This window comes from Sparus aurata, chromosome 16 (assembly GCF_900880675.1).
Source record: "Sparus aurata chromosome 16, fSpaAur1.1, whole genome shotgun sequence".
Lineage (NCBI taxonomy): Eukaryota > Metazoa > Chordata > Actinopteri > Spariformes > Sparidae > Sparus > Sparus aurata.
Window position 1 is genome coordinate 29,931,808 of NC_044202.1, and position 7,158 is coordinate 29,938,965.

A 7,158-nucleotide genomic window follows, 5' to 3' on the forward strand; every position below is an offset into this window, starting at 1 on the left:
TTTGAATAGTTGTGTGTTGTTTGCTGTACTTGTATTTATACAAATAAAACTATATAAGCTGTTTTTTGTACTTTCAGTGTTTGACATGTAGACATAACACATTATGGTCATCAAGAGACAGGTTTGTAGGAGTGGGATGAGTATCCAAAAGTACAAAAGATAAATTCCTGCACAATATCTAATTTGTATTGCCATCATTTACTAGCAGCGAGTTGGTCTTAGACCTAGGTTTAAACGTTGCTAATAATTTGTGTTATTGCAAATTTGATTTTGTCCAGAAATGTATCTTTTCTAGTGTTTGATATGTAACATTTTAACAATTGTCAAAGTGCCTTTCAAAAAGAAAAATAAGCAATGTAACAAAGTGGAAAATTTAATCTATTTATTTCATTACTCGTATTTTTATTACAATAACTTATATCCAAAAAAAACTTACTCTTCTATTCTCCTCAGAGGTGAAGGCCCATAGTCTGCTCTAGGGCTGTTTTCGACTAAGGATTTTCATAGTCGAATCTGATTCGTCAGATTTTACCGTATTCGACTGATAGTCAAACCTTTTTTTTTTCTTTTTTTTCGTAAAGTTAACAAGCCTTACCCGTTTCAAATGATACGCCATGTTGGTTGTCGCCGTGTGATTTGAAAGAAGCTGCTGACACAACTCGCACTTAACTTTCTTCGGGTCATCTTTAACCTTTTCAAAATACTCCCACACTTTGGATGATTTTTTAGTAGCCATTGTGAGCCAATAAATCCGTAAATGCTAACGGTCCTGTAGTGTGCTGCTCACCTCCGCTCATTTGGATTGTGCAACTGCAGTGGGTGATTTATTTAAAGGATATTTCTGGTGTACCCTTAGCAAAAAGTAGTATACTTGAAGTTCATTTTATTAAGTGTGCTTGAGTATAAGTATAAGTATGGCAAGTATACTATGGACCATGTACTTGTAGCATACTAGAAAGTATACTAATTTAATACTTCTTCGGACTAAATTGGAACATTTTAAGTTTATAGAAGTATACTTTAAGTATACTTTATAAGATCATTTTAAGTTTACAGAAGTACACTTTCAAGTATACAACAAGTATACTCATCTATATACTATTAGTGTACTAAGTATATACTTGTAGTCCACATTTTAGTTCATTAACATGTAAGTTTATAACAGCAGTAACACCTCAAAGCATATGTGTGTAGTGAAAAAACATTTTTATTCCGCTAAATTATATGTAAGCAACAACTCAAATGACTCAACCTTCTTCTGCACTGACATTGAAATAATACTTACAATGTGGCAAGGTCCAGCCAGAGACTTGCAATTTATTATCAAATATCCTTATAGATTAACAGATGGGAGGTCTCTCCCGGAAAACACCCCTTCACTCACGGTGCCAACATTTTTATCATCTTTGTTAATTCGACACAATTTAACCACATAACAAGGATGTGAATTAACCCGCAACAGTCTTACACATCATCTTATTCACAAACACATTCACAAACCATAATTACACCAACAACAACAGAATATCCAAGAGTCTTTGCGCCACAGTCCACAAGGGGCGTTACAGTATACTAAAGTACAAGTATAAGCTTTAGTATTAAAGTATAAATCTAAGTATTAATGTACTTAGTCTTAGACTATTGTTTATACTTTTCAGTATAAGCCAAGTATACTTCACTATACTTTTCTTAAGTATATAAAATGTAGCATATAAAAAGTACACTTCAAGTATACTGCTTCAGTTTTAGTATAAAATAAGTATACTTGTAGTACACTTGAATAAACTACTTTTTGCTAAGGGTAAGTTTAGTCCATGGTCTAACACACCGTGAAACTGTGTTAGACTCCCTCTCGAGAGATAAAGTTTGCAGACCGCTAGCTTACGTAGTTTTAGCATCCTCAGAAACGACCGCACGACAACGATACATTGCAGTAAATGGGTCCAAATATAAAACCGCCATCAAAAATCCACAATTAATGCTCAGAACAGCACCAAACTTCAGCAACATTAGAAATAGGGTCCCAGCACATATTTTGAGGCATCAAACATTTGATATCATTGCCGGATTTGTCGGAATAGATAAACAAAACTCACCTCTCCAGCTGCAGGCTCATTGTGGGGAAGCCCTGTGAGTCGATTACAGAGTGCAGTAGAGTTCCGCAGCTCAATGATGATCATTACTGCGGGACTCTACTGCACTCGGTAATCGACTCACAGGGCTTCCCCACAACAAGGAAGGCTTCTCAGGTGGTGAGTTCCGTTTATATTTTCCGACAAATACGGCAACTATATCAAATGTTTGATGCCTTGAAATATGTGCTGGGACCTTATTTCCTCGACTACGAGGTTCATAGTCGAATCAGACCTCTCCGAATCGAATCATCGAATAGTCGACTATTGGAGGTCAGCCCTAGTCTGCTCTGTAGATAATTAGTGCATTCTGAAGTGCGAATGCATTTAAACACACTGGTTCGAGGCCAGGGTGGTCTGCCATGCAGGAAGGTGGGTCTTGAAGCTGATTTAGTCTTCTTATAACCTGTAAATTTGAAAGGTTAAGTGACGTTTGATGACAGATAATATGACTGAATAGTTACATTTTCATTCAACAAGCATCCATGTACTACCTGTGGTATCTCCCTGCAGCAGACATTCTCAGGCGCTGTAGGCATTGTTATGCAATTCTCACAAGTACACCTAAACCAGAGGAAAAAAAAAGGAAAATATATCAGTTATAGTTTTTTTTTTATTTTGACATGTTGTTAGCAATAATGACAGGTCAGCTTATGCAACAATGTGATGTTATTGATTGTAATTAGTGCATTATGTTGAAATGCAGTACAAACGGATAAAAAGAGTTTACTGTGGGGGTTACGGAGCTGGCAGACAGTCGCCCCAACCCCCACTACACCCCCCGCATGAAAAGTGGCTACAGTATGGCTGTGGATAGTAAGTTAGATGTCGGACAGAATAATGATGTAACAGTTAACATTATTACGGCGTAGCTGAGAATAAAAAAAACAAGTGCTACATTCCCACTCGTAGCTGTCAAGAAAACATTGCGGACTTGCGAAATGTACTTGTGTAACGGGAAAAGCATGCTACGTATGTTTACTCAATTAACAGAAATCTAGATTTTTAGAAGCAGTGAGTTACACAAACAGCAGTCAGCGGTGGGCGATATTTTTTTTCATAGGAGAAGCCTGAGAATCTCATAAATGTTCATGAGGAGCAGTCATCTGAAGGCACTACGTGATTAGCCAGAGACGATGTTGACTGATTGGCCAGTGACGACGTTGTCTTTCTTGCTTGACAACGTTGCTTGACGACATTGACTGACCAGTGATAACGTTGACTTGCGCTGGTGACTCTGGCTTGGTGTTTGGCATTTGTTTGACTCAACGCGCGCAGGTATGAAGGTAGATTTGCGCCTTTATTATTCAATCCAAAAAAAGTTTGCTTCAATCAAAATATATATTTTCAATAAAAAAAAAAACCTTCACTTCAATCAAAAAAAACCTTTTCAAAATAAAAAAAGCGTTTGAATGTAAAAATATAGTTGAGACTCGAAAAAATGCATTTGAACACTGATTTTCTTTGATTGAAAATGTTTTCTTTGATAGAAGTGTAGCAGGATAAGCATTTTGTCTTGTTTCCCCCCTTGCCCTTTTTGTTTACATTTGGTTACTATGGTTTCCACTCATTTACGCTACGCATTGGTGTGGGCCGGTACAAAAGCGGCAGTCCGCCCGCCGGTTCGTCCTCTGCGCTCCCATTGTCACCTGCGTCATTTTCGGGTCGGCGGTTGTGTGCCCGACAGGTATGGCCGCACGCTGCTTCACCTTGCTGCTCGTTTTATTTCGATCATTATGTTTTAGGCATTTGTGTTGTAGGGCGATCGTGTGCTGCTTTGTGCTTTCTGTCCGTGTGCGCCGCTGTGATTGTTTGGCGGTGGTAAGTGTCATCTCTCTCTATCCGTTGTGGTTGATGCTACTAGGTGGCTAATGCTAGTGTGGTCACAGGTAAATGCTGGCGGCTGCCTGGAGTCCTTTCTCCCTCCCTCCTCTCATGAGTGTGTTAGTGTCTGTGCTACTAAAAAGGTATGTAGCCTATACGTTAATGCATAACCTCATCATTTTAACTTAGTCAATGCTAATGATGGTTTTCCTTAATTAGGTGTTACTGTAGCCACCTCCTTGGGCCGCTGCTGCTTTGTGCGTTGTTTACTACGTTCATATCGCTCATATTTGCTGCTGCTGCATGCCGTTACGGCGTTGTCCTGCGGCCATCGGAGGTGTCACCGCCACGTCTGCTTGTGCAGGGCAATTGGTCAGCTGCACGCCACAGGCCGGACCTATTATCTGTTTTACTGGGGACTGGTGCCCCTTGTGTTGAATGAGTGTATTAATGTGTGGATCCTGTTTCATTATTTTTGAGTGTGTTTGAGTTCATTCTGGATTCTGTTTATGTAAATCTATTTTGTAAATCTATGTTGTAAATCTCGTTAATTGATATTGTAAATTGGGTAACTGAGTTTTGTTTTCTTTATTCTGTCTTTGGTTACATCGGGCAGTTATTTGATATATTGTTTGTTTAGGCCTGTGGCCTGTCCGTTATGGTTTTGTTAGGTTCAGAGGGGAACCCTCTGGGTCTTCTAGGTATTCAGTGAAGGCCTAAGAAAAAATACTGAAATAATTTTGTGCACTCCAAATGAATGTGTTGAATTATATATTTACTTATTTGTTTTTATTCACTAAAATAATATCAATAATGCGTAGATAAGGCTATTTTAAACTTGGATTCACTTGTCTTGGCACACATTGGGTTAATATAACGGAACGAGAAATGGACCAATCACAATTTTCATTCTGTTGGTATCTGGGTAAATTACTCCCCTCGCAGGGCCTTCGGTAGCAACAACGAAGGCCCGTGTAATTCAAGTGAATGTGGCATGAATTTGACATTGACAGATGTCTCAGCCAATCATATTTCGCTGAGGTGGGGGCGGGATCATTTCACGGCATCTTCCGGGCATTCGCGAATACCTAGCATGAACGTATATAAGCAGGACGACCCGCGAAGGTTTTCAGCGAGGGAGTGAGGAGAAGATCGGACAGGAGACAAATGGAGCGTATGAAATCGCGGCAGTTGGTAGTGAAGAAAACTGTGTGATTACTGGATTTATTGAAACTCCATTTTCAAGATTGCCTTGTCAGGCTAAACTTGAAATTGTCCGGAAAGGTCGACCATCACCCGCCCTGCCAGGATTGGTGCAATCTAGCAAGAGCTACCAGAGGCATTTTCAAGCTAGCAGCTAACGTTACAGCCGCTATCGTGGCTAACGGGCAGCCCGCGCACCAAGAAGCTGTACTGCTGGGACTGCCTGCTTTTCCATCCCGACAAGGGGCCCGGTGCAGCGCGGGATTCAATAATTTGAGTTGCTTGACCAAAGCAGCTCAAAAACATCCCAGCTGGGCTGTATGACCCAGCCATTGCACACTTTGTTAAAAAGGATCGCAGGATGGACTTCATTTTTAAGTGATCTTCATTTGGTGAGTAACGTTACCTTTTTCAATAACGTTAACCATAATAACAGGCCCAGCTTTATATAGCCTATACATTTATTTCTTACTGTAAAGGTGCTACAGCTGTGCACCAAATTAGATAGACCATGAATATTATTGGTTTGTTGAAGCCGCAAAAAAATAGATATTCAAAATATTCAATACACATGTACCTCTTACTAACATTTCAAGTTTGACAGAATATAAGCATGTTGTGCTTAGAGCATTAGCTGTACCGAACAGGATGAATTAATGTGTGTGTACATTTCCCAGGGGGCTGAATGTGATGTTTGAGGACCAGCAGAGGACCTTACTGTGGAAAGCAGGTAGGGAAGAAATCACTGTCTGCCCCTTGTTGCTTTGCATTTGTTCAGTTGCCAGGTCAAAGGAAATGGACTCTTAGTTAGACTGTGATTAGCTCTTCAGGCTGTGTTGCTTCTTGAAGCAGTTTGGAGATAATGTATCATAAAAGAAAAATTCAAATGGCTGTGACTGTCTCCAGAAAGTTGAAGCCCAACCTGTCGAAGCAGGAGACCAGCAGTCTGACGCGTGGCCTGCGCATCCTGTTTCGTATGAACACAAACAAGATTCGCCAGAACGCCTGGGAGGAGGTCCAGAGACGACTGCTCAAGTAAGGAACAAACGTGATGCGTTCATATCCCACTGCAACTGTTGACCCTTAAGTGGTAGTGGATTGGAATTGCACCTAATCAGCTACTTCCATTGATATCTAATACGATTTCTAAGTAGATGCAACACTCTTCTCATATTGTTCTGACACTCATCATTGCAGTTAACTTTCAGTCCCCCTGTGACGTACCACAATCTGCCCACAGACGATGACTGATATAAATGAGATTTAAGTGCCTAAAAGTCTCTCTCTCTCTCTCTCTCTCTCTCTCTCGTCAAAGCTCATGTGTCCAGATACTACCCTCTGCTGTGTGAGATCAAGCAGTTCAACCTGATCCCTGAGCGCCAGGCTGTTCTAAGAAACTTTTATCTGCACATCGGCATCGTGATTCACATCGCACAGCAACCTTAGCCCAAACCAGAACCTCAGCCGCAACATGTTGAGCAAGAAGCAGACACAGGTGGGGTAGGAGGCTGGGGAGGACGCCCAGTGATGCTGCACCACAAACAGCCTGGAACACAGAGCTCTACTGCTGCGACTCTGTGTCACCTCAGGGCCCTCCATGTGATTTATGACAGACACTTGACTGGTGTCAATCTGCTACCACCCATTTGCAACCTCGTCACCACACACACAGAGTACTTATTTTCAGAATAAAACAGTAATGTCTTGTACAAGCTGCAGTGATACCTCCACTGGATAAAACTACTGATAAACAACTGAGTTACCCTTATTGCTGATGTGTTCAGATGGAATATATTTCAAGGGAATAGATGAATATTTTAGACATTTTACTTTCATTCCAGCTTATCATACAGTACCAGTCAAAAGTTTGGACACACCTTCTCATTCAGTGGTTTTTCTTTATTTTTATTATGTTCAACATTGTAGATTAATATTGAAGACATCACAACTATGAAGGAACACATGGAATTATGTAGTAAACAAAAAAGTGTTAAACAGA

The 7,158-nt window shown here is 40.3% G+C and overlaps 1 long non-coding RNA gene across 4 annotated transcripts; it reads left to right on the forward strand.

Moving 5' to 3' along the window:
• The first annotated feature begins 3,614 nt into the window (after window positions 1-3,614).
• On the forward strand, window positions 3,615-6,913 carry LOC115566462 (uncharacterized). Of its 4 annotated transcripts, XR_003980989.1 has the most exons (7): window positions 3,615-3,819; window positions 3,893-3,953; window positions 4,022-4,099; window positions 4,176-5,551; window positions 5,837-5,889; window positions 6,066-6,194; window positions 6,475-6,913. It is a non-coding gene; the product is annotated as an uncharacterized LOC115566462 (long non-coding RNA). The 4 variants fall into 4 exon arrangements; XR_003980987.1 differs by having other exon boundaries at window positions 3,615-3,953; XR_003980988.1 differs by having other exon boundaries at window positions 3,893-4,099.
• Window positions 6,914-7,158: the final 245 nt, after the last annotated feature.